At 36.9% G+C, this 17,762-nt stretch overlaps 1 protein-coding gene across 2 annotated transcripts in view; it reads right to left on the bottom strand.

Annotated features, from left to right (window-relative positions):
- Positions 1 to 17,762, bottom strand: part of LOC306946966 (BEN domain-containing protein 5-like) — a gene marked incomplete at both ends in the record, with an annotated part of 850,824 nt that overhangs the window by 525,095 nt on the left and 307,967 nt on the right. The window lies entirely within an intron of this gene.

Below are 17,762 nucleotides of genomic sequence, written 5' to 3'. Positions count from 1 at the left end.
GAGGAAAAAAAAAGAAGCTTGGAATGAAAAGTCTGTTTTCTTAGCTAAAAAGAAGAACAGTAAATACAACAAGCCTCTCTCTTCAAAGATGAAAGTGAACACACATGCAACAGAACTTTCAGTACTTTGATTTACAGACCAAGAGCTAGGGCTTCACAGACATCCTGCCCACCAACTCCGCACCATTTTGGTCTCAATCCCTCTCCCTTCTGTTGTCACCTCCAGGAAAAAACATGCAGATGGCCACTGAGACATTAAAATCTTCATTATTATTTAAAATAAGAAAATTTTTTTTTTTCTTTTGATTTAATTCTTTTCAAGCTTATTCACAGTGGTCTTTCTGTCAGCAGATACTGGTTCAGAAATAACCTTATTAGGTTCTTTTCTTAGGTAATATAGATGAACCCACTGCAAAGGTGTTGGCCTCATCTACAGAGGAAATAAACCACAATTCCCTCCTTCTCTCTTTTCAAGCATTCCTAGTTGCTGACCCATGGAGTGGTATTGATCTAAGAAGAGACTAAGTATCTTGCCCTCCCAGTCACTTCTTATTTACAGTACACATGGAAAGATGTAAGCAGACAGAAAGCTGGGAGCAGAAGGACCATGCAGCCAGAAGCAATTGCTCACACATGGGATTTCTCGTCCTAAACACCAAGGTAAAAAATGAGATGCTGCAGTGGTTGGTGTTGAAGACAGGATGAAATGAAAAATGGTATGTGTTGCGTTAATCTTGTTTTTCCAAACTATATGTGTAATATCAGTCAGGTCACTCCAATTTTTCACAATAATAGGTCCAGCATCATTTTTCTTGACAGCCTTTCTTTCATACCCATTTGAGGAAAAATCTGTGTTGTTTTCTTTTCCCCTACCTGAACAGTGTCACGAAATGGAGCAACTGCAGGCCTTATGCATATTTTAAAGTACCGTCCCACTCATCCTGCTGAGTTTGTTTAGAATACAAGAGCATTACCTCTCTTAACCTCTTCTGCAATACCATGTAGATTTGATGAGGAGGCAAAGAGGATAAAGGATTCATCTTGTTAAATTACATAAAGTTTTATTTAGCCTTGAAAGACTTTACACATTTTCTTACTGTTAAAGGTAATGACAGTTCCAGACACGTCCCTTCCTCTTTACAGTGCTATAAAACAAAGCAGAGGAATGCACACACTGCCTACAGATCAGTGAGGAAGTTGATAAGTCATGAGAGTATGGCTGTGAACTGCAAATACAACCTGACTCACAATATATGATTACCAGTGCAATGTGAAACTTTGTGTTCTGCCAACATAAGTGTTTTTTTCCTGTGTTCTCAGGAAATGCACGCAGTTTAAATGACAGGAGGCCCTTTCCCCCCTTTACCACTGAAATATTCTTTGAGCCAAATTTTCAGCATTCTCTGGGAAGAGGTTTGGCAATTTATGGCAGGTAGTTTGAGATCCAAGCAATAAATATGCATATGCAAAAACCGTGCCTTCAGTGGTTTCTAGGTACACACTGCAAGGCTACAGAGAGGTTACTCTTGAAATGGCTGTTTAAATGCCTGGTCAATGAGATTATCTAAGCAGTTGCTTCAGCTGCTCTAGCCCAAGCCGACAACCACATACTCCTAATATTGTGTGTGATGCCTGAAGATTTCAGATAAGAAGAAAGTTGGCAGGCATAACTCCATGAGAGAGTCTTACATTACAATGTGTAATGATAAAATTAAGAAAAGGAAATACAGAAAACATCTTGAGATGTTTGGACAGTCTGTGTTCCTCAACACTTTCTGCACTGATAACCTTAAAAAACACCATGATTAACTTCAAGTCATAAATACCAGTCTTCAGTAAAAAACTGATGTGAAAAAACCTACCATCAGTTCTATCAGCTTTATCTTTCTGTATTGCAAATGAAATATTAGTAGGCAGTAGCAATGATGGTCAGTTTGTTTTAAGCTTTTACTCTACAACTAATACAAAAGCATGTTTGACCCCCCTTTAAACAATATATCAGTCACAATTTCCTATCTGTTAAATATGACAAGAATGTACTGAGGTGTTAAATACACATGCACATATGTATTAACTCTTATGGTGGTATTTTGGCAAATTTAGCTGTGTAATACTGAAGTAAGATTGAAAAAAAGGTATCATAACTGAGGTAATAGGGGAAAATACATACACATGAATTTAATTAAAAAAAGAAAGCAATAATCTATTACGTAGCATTGTATTGAAGAAAGGTTAGAAAGGTTTGTGTAAGACTGCTTCAATCTCATTTTGCCTACAGTAGTACGTTAGCTTAGTTCTAAGCAGATGCAATCCTTTTGAATACACACCACAGATTTAAGTAATGTTTATAAATAGGGTTAATCATTAAAAGACATGAAGGTAGATATTATTTCCTATTCCATGAATTACCACAAAAATTCAGTGTAAGGAAAACGTATTCTGAAAGGCCACAGAATCACAGAATGGCCCAGGTTGGAAGGGACCTCAAGGATCATGAGCCACAGGCAGGGCCACCAACCTCCACATTCAATACTAGACCAGGCTGCCTAGGGCCCATCCAACCTGGCCTTGAACACCTCCAGGGACGGGGCATCCACAACCTCTTTGGGCAGCTGTTCCAGCACCTCACCACACTCTCTGTAAAGAATTTCCCCCTGACATCCAACCTAAATCTTCCCTCCCTCAACTTAAAGTCATTTCCCCTTGTCCTGCTGTTATCTACCCTTTCAAAGAGTTGATTCCCCTCCTCTTTATAGCTCCCTTTAGGTACTGAAAGGCTGCAATGAGGTCACCTTGCAGCTTTCTTTTCCCCAGGCTGAACAAGCCCAGCTCCCTCAGCGTGTTTTTGTAGGGGAGGTGCTCCAGCCCTCTGACCAACTCTGCAACCCTCCCCTGGACCCTCTCCAACAGCTCTCTGCCTTTCTTATATTGGGAGCATCAGACCTGGACACAGTACTGCAGGTGGGGCCTCACAAAGGCAGAGTACAGAGAGACGATGATCTCCCTGTCCCTGCTGGCCACTGCTCTTCTGATGGAGCCCAGGATATTGTGTGCTTTCTGAGCTGCAAGAGCACGCTGCTGACTCACATTAAGGTTTTCATCCATCAGGACCCCCAGCTCCTTCTCTGCAAATCTTAGAAGGTAACAGCTAACTTGTAGGAAGGAAACGCATGGACTACAATAATCCCACTGGCCAGATTGCTGGAGTCTCCCATCAGCAGATGAGAGCACCTGTTTTGTGTACATCCCATGCTGACTGTCAACGTGTTTTCAAGGGAATGGGGTAAAATGGCAAGACTTGTTCATAACACTACATAAAACCAAATCCAAACACAACTTTTAAGTAACAATTCCATTTGCACAGTTGGTGTTTTCAACCAGTTACTAGCTCTCAGATACTACAATGCACTGTGGCTTTTAAATGACAAGGCAGTTATCACATAGCCAACCCATACAAAACTGACTATCTCTGTTATTATTTCAAAATTGCTAGGATGAAATTCAAAAAAAGATCATATAAATAGATGCAGAAAAACAATAAGTGTTGTTTTAAGTTGAAATTACAAACAACGGACAGGAAATTAAATGACCTGAAGAATACATAGGTATACACACACCAACAATAACTCATACTTTCTTTTCACAACTCTCTGTCTGATGCATGACTGGATGAAGGCTGTGATTTGTGAGATGAATGCTCTGTAACATGGCACAGTGCTCCAGAACACAATCAGGAAAAAACTCTTTAAAACTGCAAAGGAGAAATGCTGCAAACTCGAAAACAAAGCCCCAAGGAAAAACTTGTAAATGCAAAATTTCATACCCTTTATACCTGACAAAACAACAAGAACTCTCTGACAGTTGCCTGAGAGAGAAACAATGGATTTGGCAAATTGAAGAAAGGCAAGAAAGGCTGTAATATTGCTTATTAAAATAAGAAGCTCAAAAAAAAAAAAAAAAAAAAAAAAAAAAAAAAAAAAAAAAAAAAGACAAGTCCAACCAGAAGTGCTCACATGACAAAAAGTTTTCTGATTCTCCCACCCATCTTTTATCTCATTTGTCTTGCAAAATACATTCCCTTTAACCTGCATTCACTTTCTTATATCCATTCATCACCATTATTCCAACAACATGACTATGGCAACTACATGACTCAGCACACTTATTAAAGGTTAGCTATGGCTTTGATTCCTTTCCAGTCTCTCCTAAGGAAAAACTAAATAACTCATCTTCCATATCCAGTTTTACCAGAATGAAGTCTCTCAATTTCCTCTTTTCTTTCTGCCACCTTGCTAACATGTTTCTTCAGCAGAGAAAGCAAAAACCTACGACAAATTTCAGTTTAGAAACCACAGTGCTAAGAGAAATCAAGTCATTTAGAACAGCATCTTCAAAACAGAAGTGTTATCAATTTCCTAGAACCTCAGAATCAGAGAAAAGATGACGGAGACCAGCTCAAGACCTTACCCATACCTTAACATTTAGCATATCTCTTAACAGTTAGGACGCATTCCTGCAGTCATTATTCACCTTGGAATAACTTGTCTTTCTGATCTAAAAATTTTGATCCTTTCCCAAGCTACAAGATGAACACCTGGAAGAGCTCACAAAATTGTCAGAGGCAGAACATTACTGGCCAGCCAGCTGACCAGGGAGAATTTCACTTAAAGCTTATAAATGAAACTTATACTAACAGAGACCCATACCTGACTTCCACTCTTACAGGTATTACTAAATAATACCCTAAGCCAATCTAAAAAATGAAATCTTATAAAGCAGTAGTAAAATTAAAGATTTCTTTTACATTTTCCACTGTGCCTGTCAGACTTGCACACTGCAAATACTCGTACATTAGCATTTAAATGTCTTTATTTCATCTCAGAAAATGATCCTATTTCTATCAATACCTTGCTGTATCTCACAAACCTTTTAAGACCAGTTTCAGGCATGTAAAGAATAATGAAAAGTTCAGAAATTTATTTTGATTTCCTGCAATATGCTACCCAACAGTTTTCTGTTGTGTTATATGACCTTTCTGCCTAGCTAGTGTTTTGCTATTGATTTTAATTACTCCGTTTAATTTACTGCATGCCAACACAAAGCTGTTTACTCCTACTTGCCAAAATGTTGTCGTAGTCTCCCAGAGGAGGGCAAAATGAAAAAAAATATATATGTTTTACAGTTACATGCTATTCATTATAAAGAATGTAATAGATTCACTTCATATAAATGCCACTGCTCTCACATGTATCCACTAAACACACTCAAACAACATACAGGAAAGAAAGTGTGACACCAGTCAGTGGAGAGGTGGAATATAAAAGCCTTAATTTATGAAAGACTGCCTTGAAATAGTTTGGATTTTCTGCTTTGCCATTCCTCTCCAAACAAGCGAGAGAGTTAGGGCCATATGTTCCCTTAAAAATAAATATGTTCCCCACCCATAAAATCCTGGACAGAACCAAAGAAGTTCCGACACTACACAGTGACTACTGATGAAGGCAAACTTTACCTTGCCTCCGTAATAAAACCGTACATAAGGAAGAGGAGATGTTAACTTCTGCCTGATCTTCTCTGTGTTTACTTCCTCATGTCACATCAGGGAAACTGAAAGTATTACACACCAGAACAAACCGCTTTAGTCAAGGATTCTACAGAGTTTAGCAGAATGTCATTTCAAGGAGAAGGAAGCTTATTTCTGGGATAATGGTCCAGCCTTTTCACCTGAGCAGCATACTTACTGGTTCAATTACTCTGTGGGTAGTCATTTAGATCGGTATAGTAGGGCTGGAGAAAAACTTGACTCTCTGGTCAGGACTCACAGTGGAGTCATGGGAGTCCCATTACTCTACTGTAATGGGAATCTAATGAACTTAAGAGACCAAAGCAATTGCCCCAGCTTGCTCCACTGAAGGAGTGAGAATGGCTTTTAGTGCATTTTTGACATTTCCAATGGACTAAGTGTCATAGTTTTCAAACAACAGGTTACCTATCATCTGATTTGATTAACATTATTTTAAAACATCAACATTATTCAAAAACAAGACGATCTGATGATGACAATGCATTATAAAAGCGTCACCAATTTTGCTCATTCCTGTGGAATGATAAGATCTCTGAACAAAACTGAATATCAAAACAATAAAGGCTAAGACAATTAAAATCCTCTGAGTATGTTGTTTTTAGTATGAGATTATCTCCTAAAGAACCTTTGAAAACTATTCTTTGAATTTGTGGAAAAAAACACCACAAAATACATTGAAAGGTTGTGAAAACATTAATATTTCATGTTACTTTGCATTTGTTTATTGTGAGTTTGTTTACCATAACATCCTTCCAAAATTAGAAATTCTATCCTGTGAATCTCACCACCACAAAGCACCTGTGTAAATAATAATAAAGACAAAATCTCAAAACAGCTCTTGTTCAAAACCATAATGATTCATGTTGAAAATATGCACGGTTCAAACATTTCTAACGACCTTGATGTCAGCCATAAACTGAGTAAGCCTTCCCTAAAATCTAGCCCCGGGTTTTCTCAATGCAGGAACAAATTTTCTTGAAAGCCTCCACAAATCTGCCCAGAATCATAATGAAGCAGGAATGCTTGCAGTTACTTTGATTTTCTTTCATCGTGCTTTGTACATCTGTAAGATCAAAGCGGTTTTGTATGAGAGAATCTTAGAACATTGAATGGTTGTTTAGAACTAAATCTGAAAAACAATCACAAATCTAAATAAAGCATGTATTCTGCCTATCCAATGTACAGAGGGACTTAGGCACCTCTGAATGTGATTACACTACTGTTAGCACTGACAGTAAGAGGCAGTAGAAAATGCCAAAGACACAGGCATTTCATATGCTTTGCTCCTCTAGGGACCATGATCCTCTACAGGATCATAGGATAATTCAGATTGGAAGAGACCTCAGGAAGTCGTCAGATTTAATCAGGGTCTGCTGTGAGATCAGACCATGTTGCTCAGAGTTTTATTCAGTCAAGTCTTGATAACCTTCCCAGATGGAGATTGCACAACTTTGAGCAGTGTTTTCCAATGCTTGACAATGCTTTCACTGAGAGGACAGTCAATTTTAATGTTGCATGCTGTTGCCTCCTGTCTTAGATGCATCATGTCCCTGAAGAGTTGAAAGGAATTAGACACATCCAACTTAAAGTGGAGACTTGGAGACTTCCTTTCTTCTAACACACAGACCTTGGAGACAGCAGCAGTGTCACTTGTTATGTATTGTTAGTAGTTAGGCCAATAATTAGGAGACCCACTGCCAAAGTGGTCTCCAGGGAACGGAGCAGCCATTCTGCTGCTAGCTAGGCTAACATGGGAATGGCCTCTCTCCTTACACACATGCTTCATTTTACCTGAAGTGGTTAAGAGACATGTTGGAAAGAAAGCAGCTCAGTAGAAATCACCTGTGCAGAGAGAATTTGGTATGGTTCCCTCTCAAGCCACCATATAAATACTTGTTTTCTGCAAAGTCTAGGAAGTTTCTGTGCTCATCAGATCAGCACAGCTGGCTGAGGAATACCCAAATTACAGTTCTTCTCATAACACATTGCTTAGGACTCAGCTACTGATATTGTTATGACTGAAGTTCTTAGGGATAAATTCAGACACAGAACTTTAAGCATCCAGGAAATCCATAAGTCAAAACACAGGATCTTACAAACCACAAATGCTTGCAAAGCCAGACTGCCGCACTATAAGGACTTGAACAACTTCGCTTAGGTTTTAACAGCTTGGGTTTTAAGAATTACAGTCATGCAGGATGCTCATTCATGTCCCTATAAAGAGATCCATCTTCTTGATAAGGCAACTGGTAAGTGTTTCATATACCAAAATGGTAGCTGTACTGAACACAGTGGATTTAGGGCAAGCTCACTAATACTTTTGCAAAGATAAAATAAATAAATATGAGGGGAAAAAAAATGAATAAAAAATAATTGCATATTCAAAACATTATTCCCAAATTCTCCAGGTGGCACTGTGTACAAAATTATACATCTAAACTTAATGACTAGTCTTCCAATATCCAGCATACGGCATTATTAAAAAAGTTAAATCTGAAAACACAGTAGGTATGATGCTTGCTGTCACTAGCACCTATCTGAAAGAACTGCTTGCTGTAGTAAAACAGGGACCGCTCATGACAACAACCGTGTCCAGAAGAGTCTATAGATGCCATCATAAAAACAAAAAAATCACATAGTATTTACATACTATTTTATTTTTCTAAATGCATCAACAATAAAATGCCAAACTATGCAGTGAAAATTTATGTGGGTTTTGAGGAAGACCCTCATCTTTTATGCATGCGTGCACAGATCCAATGAAGAAATGGAAGTCTGTTCCCCATAACTCTGTAAGAAATGAAGACATACTGATGGTGTGAACAGCATATTGTTCCATACTGCAGATTTTGTTGACCATTCTTAAATGTTTTAAGTAACATACAGTCAAGAACTTTACTCTCCTATATATTTTCTAACACTTTACCATCCTCTGCCAGATCAGCACTTCCACTCATAACCATAATCATAGTTACTCCTTTTGTTTAGTAGTAAATACCAAAGAACCAAATACCAAACTAATATGTTACTATCAGAAAAAAAAATAGTAAAAAAATGAAATAGACAATGTTTTCTCAGACTCAAACTCGTTATTTTATTGTCTTTTTCCAAGAATCTATAGAAAAACTACATTTGCCTATAACGTTGAGAGCTGCCCTTGCCTTTCTTGGCAACTGAAGTAGCTAATCATGTGCCATGGAACTTCCCTCGATTAAAATAACTAATTAGTTACCACTTCATGCAAATGGCACCCAAACCAAAAAGGAAATATCCTTATAAAATGCTTTGTACCCAACCTGACTGGTGAAGTACAGGTTGTTTCTTAGCAGCTCTCAAGTATTTTCAGATTGACCACTGTGAAGAAAGGACTGCATTTCTGAGCATGCCTTTCATATAGCTGAAAAGGCAAGGGAACCTATGGTTTCAATGGGAGAGTGGACTTTAGAAGACCTGTCCTCTGTCTTCAGCTCTACTCATATGTTGTTTTATGATATTTTGAAAGTAATTTCATCTTTTCAGGTCTCCGTTTCCTGCTTTTAAATGATAACACTGCCACTTATTAAGATACCTTATACCAGATATCTTATCACTTATATTACACTTAAAACTGTGAGTTTGTCAAGAAATTTATTTTAAAAGGTGCTTTATATGTTTTTACTTTTAAGAAGATAATACCCTTTTTACAGGTTCTTTAGTTCAATGAAGAAAGAACCCTTGATCCTAGGAGACCAGTGGAATTTGTCCTTTGTCTGACAATACTTAATGGATCACAGCTATGAAGTTCTCAATAGAGCATAGACTAATAATGAAATTCCAACATGACATGGCTTTTTTATTTCCTTTCTTTTCTTTTTTCTTTTTTTAACTAAAATTAGTATTTTTCCCTTGAAAAAACACTACAAAATTTCTCCATTATTTCTTACAATAAATCAACCTTCATCCATTAGTAGCTTGGTGACCTTTACAACTTTTGAGCCCAGAATTTCCATATGAATGGGCCATGTTTTTTCTCACAATAACCCCAATTCTCTCTCCTTGAATATGGTTGTCCCTAGCGCTACATTAGCTAATTCTTCCAAGAAGCCAGCTAGCAGGACCATAAATTGGAGGTTCAAAGATCATCCCCAAACTGATGCCTCTTCAGTGGCTACATGAGATGAGCAATGACAGAGATATTTTTTTAATTCAGGTTTTGTGTTCTCTGCTGCCAACAAAATTACTCTTTATGACCTTGTAACATATGAGCGCTTCCTATTTTATACAGCATCTCATAGCTACTCTGCTAAAGCCTTGATTTTTAAGATTAGAACTCCCAGTTTTACTACATTTTTAAAATACATTGGACTACTTCATTTATTCTTCTCTTCCTTCCACATAATAATATCCTAGATACTTTAAAATGGTATCACTTTTCTCACATGAAATCAGGCTTTCTGCCATAATTTAGCTCTCTAGCTTGACCTTCTGGTCTTCTTCAGCATTTGCATTAATAGTTAGACTATATGGATCTCTTTTTTTTTTTTTAACTGGAATACATTTTTATTACACAAAGATTCTTAGACTATCTATATCAGAAGTGCGATTACATTCACCACATTGTTTAACTTGATTTAAAAAGTTATGCACTATCCAGAAAATACAAATGTGTTTTTACAAACCTTTTAAATCAAAACAAGCCAAAAGCACATTAAAATTACTGTGCCCATTAAGGATTTTCAAACTTCCTCCCAAGAAATCAAAGACTTTTAAAAATGCCAGATATCTTTGTAAAATGTTCAGTCCTTCAGCCACAGAAAACTGCAGAGCAAAGAACTTCATGGACACACAAGAAAAGCTTATTTTCAGAGGTTCTTGCTATGACTTATCTCTCTGGAGAATATATACGACAATGCCTTTTCCCACTGCTAAACCTTTTTATACAGCCCTGGTTAAGAAAGAAAAAATGTCATTTTATCTCTGATAACTCTTCTGATTCAAAGTAAGGCATTTATCTAAAAGTAAGCTGCAAAATGGGCATGTACACATGTGTGTATATATATATATATATATATACACACCCATATATAAGTGTATATGTATAACATTATTTTACTGTCTATGTATATGTTATTTTACAGATTGGTGTCACATCTCCTTAAAAATAAGGTAAATACCCTACTCTTTGCTGTTCCTCTATTCTCAAAAAATAAAACTAATTTTCTAACCTGTAAAAATATATACACTTATCTTAAAAGTCGTTCTGCAAAGATGGTCCCATATTATTCTTCTTTGACATTTGGCCTATGAAGTCCCGTTTAAGTGAAATAAATGAATAAGTAAGTCATGTTCATCTTTAAAAAGATAGATAGCAATATAGTTTTCTTTACATAGTTTTTTGGGTTTTTTTCATTGAAATTCATAATTTGGCTACAGCCCCCTGACTGGTACAAAACAAGCTTGCATTATACTTTTCTGGTAATGAAACAAAGAGGAAAAGGTATGTGCCATAATGAATTCTATAGGTGAAGAAACAGTTCTGTTACTGTTTCCTCTACAATATCATAGCTTTGCTAATGGCAGCCTGCTGTGCAGTTAGAAAAAAGAAGGGGAGGAAGAAGAAGAAAGAAAAAAGGAAAGAAAAGAAACCCAGTTAATTAGAGTACAGTTGCTGCTTTATTGCAGCATTACTGCTAAGTGCACTGAGATGCCTTCCCATCGGCAGGTGCCGGTGGTTGTACAGCTCATTTAGCCTGGGTGAGTAATGTCAGTTCAGGAGGAGAGAAAGGCTTGTGTCTTCAAACTTTCAATCTGCCTCCATTATCTGTGATCAAGGTGGAACCACAGGGGAGTGGAATTACTGGCAGGTCTAGGACAAGTGAAGAGGCAGTGAATCTATAAGACATATTAATCATCTTTCCCTTCTCTTCACTGGCGCCAGCCTGTGCTTCCGACTCCCCGGCGCCAGGCAAATGGATTCTCTGTCCCCACAGGTACAAGCAAATGCCTTTCAGGGGCAAGTAATCAGAATAATAATTACTGACACTGCTGAGATCAGCCCTAACCAGTCCAAAAGGGAAGAGAAAATGTTACGGGAGCAATGTATATACCAAACTTGCCTACCAATATTTGTAGCATTAAGATTTTTTTCAATGACATTAAGCATTTTCAAATTACATAGTTCTAAGTCTACGTATCTCAGTGCTGTAGGAGCATTGTTAACATTGTATGAATATATTAAATCTTTAGAGTTTCTCTTTCAAAAACCATTTGGATCTGCAGCTGATGTGTGAATACCACAGCATTTATATTACAACAAGTGTTAAAGTCCAGTTAATACCAAAACGAACACAATCCTTGTGTGCTTAGGTTAGCTTAATTCTGAAACAGAACACAACGCTCTGTTTTGTTTTAGCTATTCCTAATTACAAATACAAAATAAGCATTAGTAGAAAAATTATTGTGCATATGCTATGCAGGTGAACATACATCAATACAGACAGGCAGATATATATTAAAGGCAGAAGCACAATTTAAAGCCAACTAATTTAACACAGGACACAACAAGCCTGTATTTTATTGGAACATTTAGTATTTTTAGTCCCTCCCCAAAGCATTATTTACATTCATGAACACATAAAATACAGTGCCACATCCAACCTGCACAGAACAGAAATCTAGCTCTATTTCAATTCAGCAATTTTATCAATACCTAAAGAGATCAGAAAAACAAAAGAAGGCAATTGGTTATATTTTGCATCGTGAAGCATATTTTACGTTACAGCATTCTGCATTTTACAGCATAAAATAGGAAATATTTCCTTGGTCATGATTACAATCAGTTCAATATCTGACTGTTGACAGTACTGAATTCAACACAGGAGTGAAACAGCAAAATTTCAAATTACTTGCCAGAATTACATGACAAAAACTGGCTCATTAACATGCACCGATTGATGAACCCTTCATCTAAACACAAATCGCAGCTTCAAGAGTTTACATCATAAAATATCTGACCTTGAGTTCATCTTGGAGTTCGCCACACACCTGCAGCCATCTAAGCAACAATAAAGCTAATATTTGTGCAGGCCATTTTGCGCTAAGTACCAAAAGCAGTAAAAGATTCAAACAGTAACATATGTTCATTTATTTTCAAATCAGCAATTTCAAAGTTTACTGACAGAGAGTACGGAGAAAGGGAATGACTTGGAAATGCAAAATCAAATCAAATCGCTGCTTTCTTGGTGCTCAGCTGCAGCAGCCGCCGCCAAGGCGGCCAATGAGCGCTCCCTATTGATTTTTCCACTGGTCTTAAGTGACTCTGGACACTGATCAATGCTTTAAAAGAGAAATATTAAATCTCATAAAGAAAAATGCACATCTGACTAAAGAGCAGCAATAAAAGGAAAAGTTTGCCAATAGATAGAAAGATGTACATATTTAATGATAGTCAGGCTTGCAGAATTCAGATGGCCAAGCGAAGATCAAAATTAAGCCTGCATCTTTGCTTGTGAGAAATGCAGAATGAAAATTTCTTTCACATCTATTTAGAATTTCATCTGTCCAAGCAAGTGCTGTGCCCAGGGTGATCACTGCTTTTAAAGACATAAGACCCCAAGCAGTTATAAAATGGCACTGGAAGTCTGAAGTTAGACTTCTGAAATAAAAGATGTTTCTAAAAAAGACAGGTCATAACTATTATTTTCATACCCTACTGTTTATTGTGGTTTATCTTATCCTTTTTTTTTTCTTTATTTTTTTTTTCTTTTTTCTTTTTTTTTCTAATGATCATATATTTTTCAGGAAATCCATCATTAATTTATCAAATCGTGTGTATTTTTCCAACTTGGATGGCTACAAAGGGGAAGCCTGATACGAGAGCAAGCCCAGCTAAGACCCTAAGGATAGATACACTGTATTCAGATATCAGCTGGCGTGACAGTGCCTAATCCTGAGTAACGTGCCCAAGAGCCAAGGGAATGCTATTTCTCTCAGTTGTTCCAAACAACAGATGCTGTCAATTAACTTTAAGCAGCGTCCAAGAAAACCCTTTTGTTATATTTTGCAGTATTATGCAGAAAGTGTCACCTCTGGAAATGAGGGAACAAGCTGTTTTTCATTATCATTCAATTGTCCCAATCAATCTGACAATTACAAAGAGAAAAAGTCTTAATCACTAGACACATGCTAGTTTCTGCTAGTTTTACCAGCTGCAAAGGAAAAATGAAAGAAAAAAGAACACCTCCACTCCCCCAAACAACAACAGAAAACCACACTGAAAAACTCAAACACCGTTTTCCTACTTTGAGATTTAACCAAAAAAATATACCTGCATTAGAGTGAAAGATAATTAAATACACAGTGTTATGATAAGCATGGGAACAGCCATTGCAACAAATTAGTGAATAAATCAGCTTCCGCTGTTGATTTACTGAGGCTTTCATATAAGTACCATTTGCTGTGTACAAAGAAGCAGTCATCAACGTCTTATTCATTTGAATACAAGAAAAGTTGTTCATTAAAGTTGTGACTGGTGAATTTCCATACAATTAAAGAACTGCATATATAAGCAATGTAAAAGCTTTCTGAGAGCTGCTGAGAGAACTGGTGTAAATACAGATGGCCTGCACCATTTGCCCTACTTGAAAGACGAGGCTGCAGAGAGGCAGTGCCACAGCAAGGAGGGCAGTGCTTGGACCTCTTGCTTTCCTGATTCTCCTCAGGAGCCACAGGGAATAAACACAGAAATACCAAACAGTGGATGTCAGCACAGTGAGATGGTGCAGCACTGATGGCAGTGGGTCACCACTTCTGGTGCTGATGTTAACGAGGCTTTTATTCGTTGCTGATAAAAATGCTTAGCTAAAGGTGGTAACTTGAAAAATAGTGCTTTGTAACATAATTTTCTCTATCAAATACTGCTATTGTGCTCTTAGTAGCTGTTGCAGTCTCCCTGGAAATAAATAGGAGGCATTACTTGCAGAGCAACCTACATGTAGTTGGACAGTACATAATGGTTTCAGTACGCCATCAGGAGTCTCTTTTCAGTAACATGAAAATGGACTCTTTCCTATCAATGCCCAAAATAGAGCAACAGATAACTGTTTTTGGAAGAGAACTGGCATAGAGCTGCACAGAGACACGTAATGATGTGAGTGACATCAATTAGAATAGGTATTCCAATAAATGCCAGGTATGTGACATTGAAAGTATCTGTCTGATTCAAGTCCTTTAGCATACGCCAGTTATGTTTTGTCATATATCCTCAAACAGCTCAACCGTCACTAAAAACACAGAGAAAATTCAGTATTCAGAGTATTCACGACCATGCTGCTCTGGTTATCAGCATCTAGCCACTAAAGAAGAGCCAGAGATGGAAATTATTCCAGAACTACTGGTAACCTTCCTGAATAGTTCTGCCTGATGCCATTCCTAAGGAAGCAAGGATAGCAAAAACGGCTGGTCTGCTGGGGAAAAAAAGAAAGAGAGAAAAAAAAGCCCGCTTTCTCTCATCTAATTGCATTGTATCTTAAATTAAAAAAGTTGCAATTCAGATAAAAGACTTGTAATCACAGCCAAAAGAGTGTAAATAGACACAATTCTGGTACATAAACCTGGATTTTGGGTTTTGTCCTCAGGAAATCTACTAGTCACAATAATTCCAAACTATATAGGGAAAGATATAAAGATCAATGCACAAAAGAGAATCACAATAAGTATTAAAACAAAACACATATTTTACAGAAATCCATAAGATTTAGAAGAAGAGGCAATGTTATACCTGAGGCATGAAGAAAGCCTTTGTTACCCTTTGTTATAAAAAATAAAAAAGAGAGAGAACACTGAGGTACTGCATTTGGATATCACACACACTGAGCTTTATACACTCAGACCAATAAATCTATGAAATTGCAGCACTGATCTATCAGACAGTGAATATGGAAGTGGGAACAATGGAGAGAAAAAGAAATACCTTGATTCCTGGTCTCCAGAAGAAACACATGGACCCTCCAGAGGCCATCTGCCTAGGGTGTAACAAAAGTAGTCTATCAAGACCTGGCCTAAAATCTCAAGGAGATACTGATGCAAGGGGCAGCTGGGTCCAAAATTTTTCCAAGAGGAATTACTGTGTGACTGACTGCAACACTGCTCATTCTTCTCTTCCAACTTTTATTGTGAATGCTTCAGGCTAGTCAGGGTTTCACTAGAGATATACAAGATAAATCGGGTAAAAGGTTTTTGTGTCCCCTTGGCCTTTCAAAGGGGATTATTTTTTTTTTTTTCTATTTCACTTCTGATTAATCTGCAAAATTTATAGAAGACACTCTTAAGGGCGCATCACAGTTAGCTGGTTTGCTGACCAATTAAAGAGATTGTATTGCTATAAAAAGCATTTATTTGACAAGCTAAGGTTTCCTTTACTAGCGAGACAGTATAAACACCACATAGAATCACACTACCAAAATTTTAGTACCTTCTATAATATAAGTGTAGAAAATGGCATTTTAATTTTATTTTTAAAAGGTTAACATCCACGTATTATCATTTTAGATAGAGATAATGCATTTTTCTTGTGTGCATATCTATTCTGAGAACATACAGGAGCATCAAGCTAATTCATCTTTTAATAGATTTTTTATTTGATTTCTAGTTTGTCAAAAGCTAAGAAATGTGAAGGTTTGTGATCCATTTCTCTTTGCTGAAGTAAACTGTCTGTGCCATAGAATGAAATCCTTTTGTGAGATAAAATGGGAAGATGAGGAATCAACATCAGAATAGAATTAACATGTCACCTCTTACGCTTTATCTTGATAGTGGAAGCAGGAAAAAAAAACAAGTTTTACTTGTAATTATATCTGATCTGCATATTTTTCTTATCAGTCTTTCAACATTTCATTTTATCTTGTTTCCTTCTTGGAAGCTATTCTCCATTCTTCTGCCTAAAATTCACAGAATAAGGAAAACACAAAGCAAATAACAAAGGCAGTAGTACTGTAAGGCATATTATGAGAAGTGTGCAACTTCAATTTACAGTGGGATAATAATTGTATTTATGTAAAACTTCAACTTTGGAATACGTGAAACTATTCAAAACAGAGTACAAACAGGAGAAGAAAAAAGGAAGTTTTCCTCTTCTGCTTTGGGCTATGCATCCTGAGAATGGCACATGCAATGAGGAAGAAATTCCTCAACTCACATTGTTTCCTCTTGGCTTTCACCAAATGTAGCAAGATGCTGCTACCTCCTCAACAAGATATCTTCATACAAATATATATATTTATATATATATGAATATTTTATTTTATTTTTAAGAAAATGAAGAGAGAAAAAAGAAAAAGAAAAAACCTTCCAGAAGCCAATTAAAACATAGGCCAAATGCTTGGGGAAATTTTCTGTAAACACAGGAGGAGAGTGCCAACTTTTTGGTAAGAGGCTGTTTCTAATAAACGTGATGGGGAAGGACTGCATAACAGACTGCTAAGGGGAGAATGAAACATGCAGCAAGATGCATGCTTCAAGAAAAGAGTAAGATCTAGCCAACGTATGATCTGAGTCAACAGAGTGGGTCTGAGATCATTTATGTGGGTAGAGGATTGAGAAAATAAGGAATATAATTTTAAAATGACTAGAGAATTATCTGGCTACCAAAATTCAGAAATACTCTTTTCATGAACATTTTCAAAACTGTGACAGTGGCCCTTTGGCTAGAATACAAACATGTGCTTTGGGTGACCCAGGACCATTTCCTTCACCCAGCAGAGATGAAAGGACAGACAGAACCACTTTCAAAAATGAACAAAAAACCCATACTTGATAAAGTACATTTTAATAGGGATGAATTTAAGATAAGCTATAGAATAGCTCCTAACCATTAATTAGGCATCTAAGAAGCATGCCCAACGTGCCCAAATCATATTAAGATCATGTAGGAAAGGACATTTCTTAGCATTTTCAGCAGCATATTTTTGATCATCTCCTCATCCAAACCTACTCCAAGAGAACTCTTAACACTCTCTATCCATTTATCGCAACGGATGTACCAGGAATTGAGACAAAATAATGATGAAAAATAGTCCACATATTCTGTAGCTAAAAGCACAGTGAGAGTCCTCAATGATAATAATAAAGCAAGCATTAATGAAGAATGCTGATTGTTAATTTATTAGCAAGATATTCAAATGACAGTGAAGAATGGTTGTTAG

This window comes from Tetrao urogallus (assembly GCF_951394365.1).
Source record: "Tetrao urogallus genome assembly, chromosome: 5".
Taxonomy (NCBI): domain Eukaryota; kingdom Metazoa; phylum Chordata; class Aves; order Galliformes; family Phasianidae; genus Tetrao; species Tetrao urogallus.
This window is presented reverse-complemented; position numbering and strand designations above follow the sequence as displayed.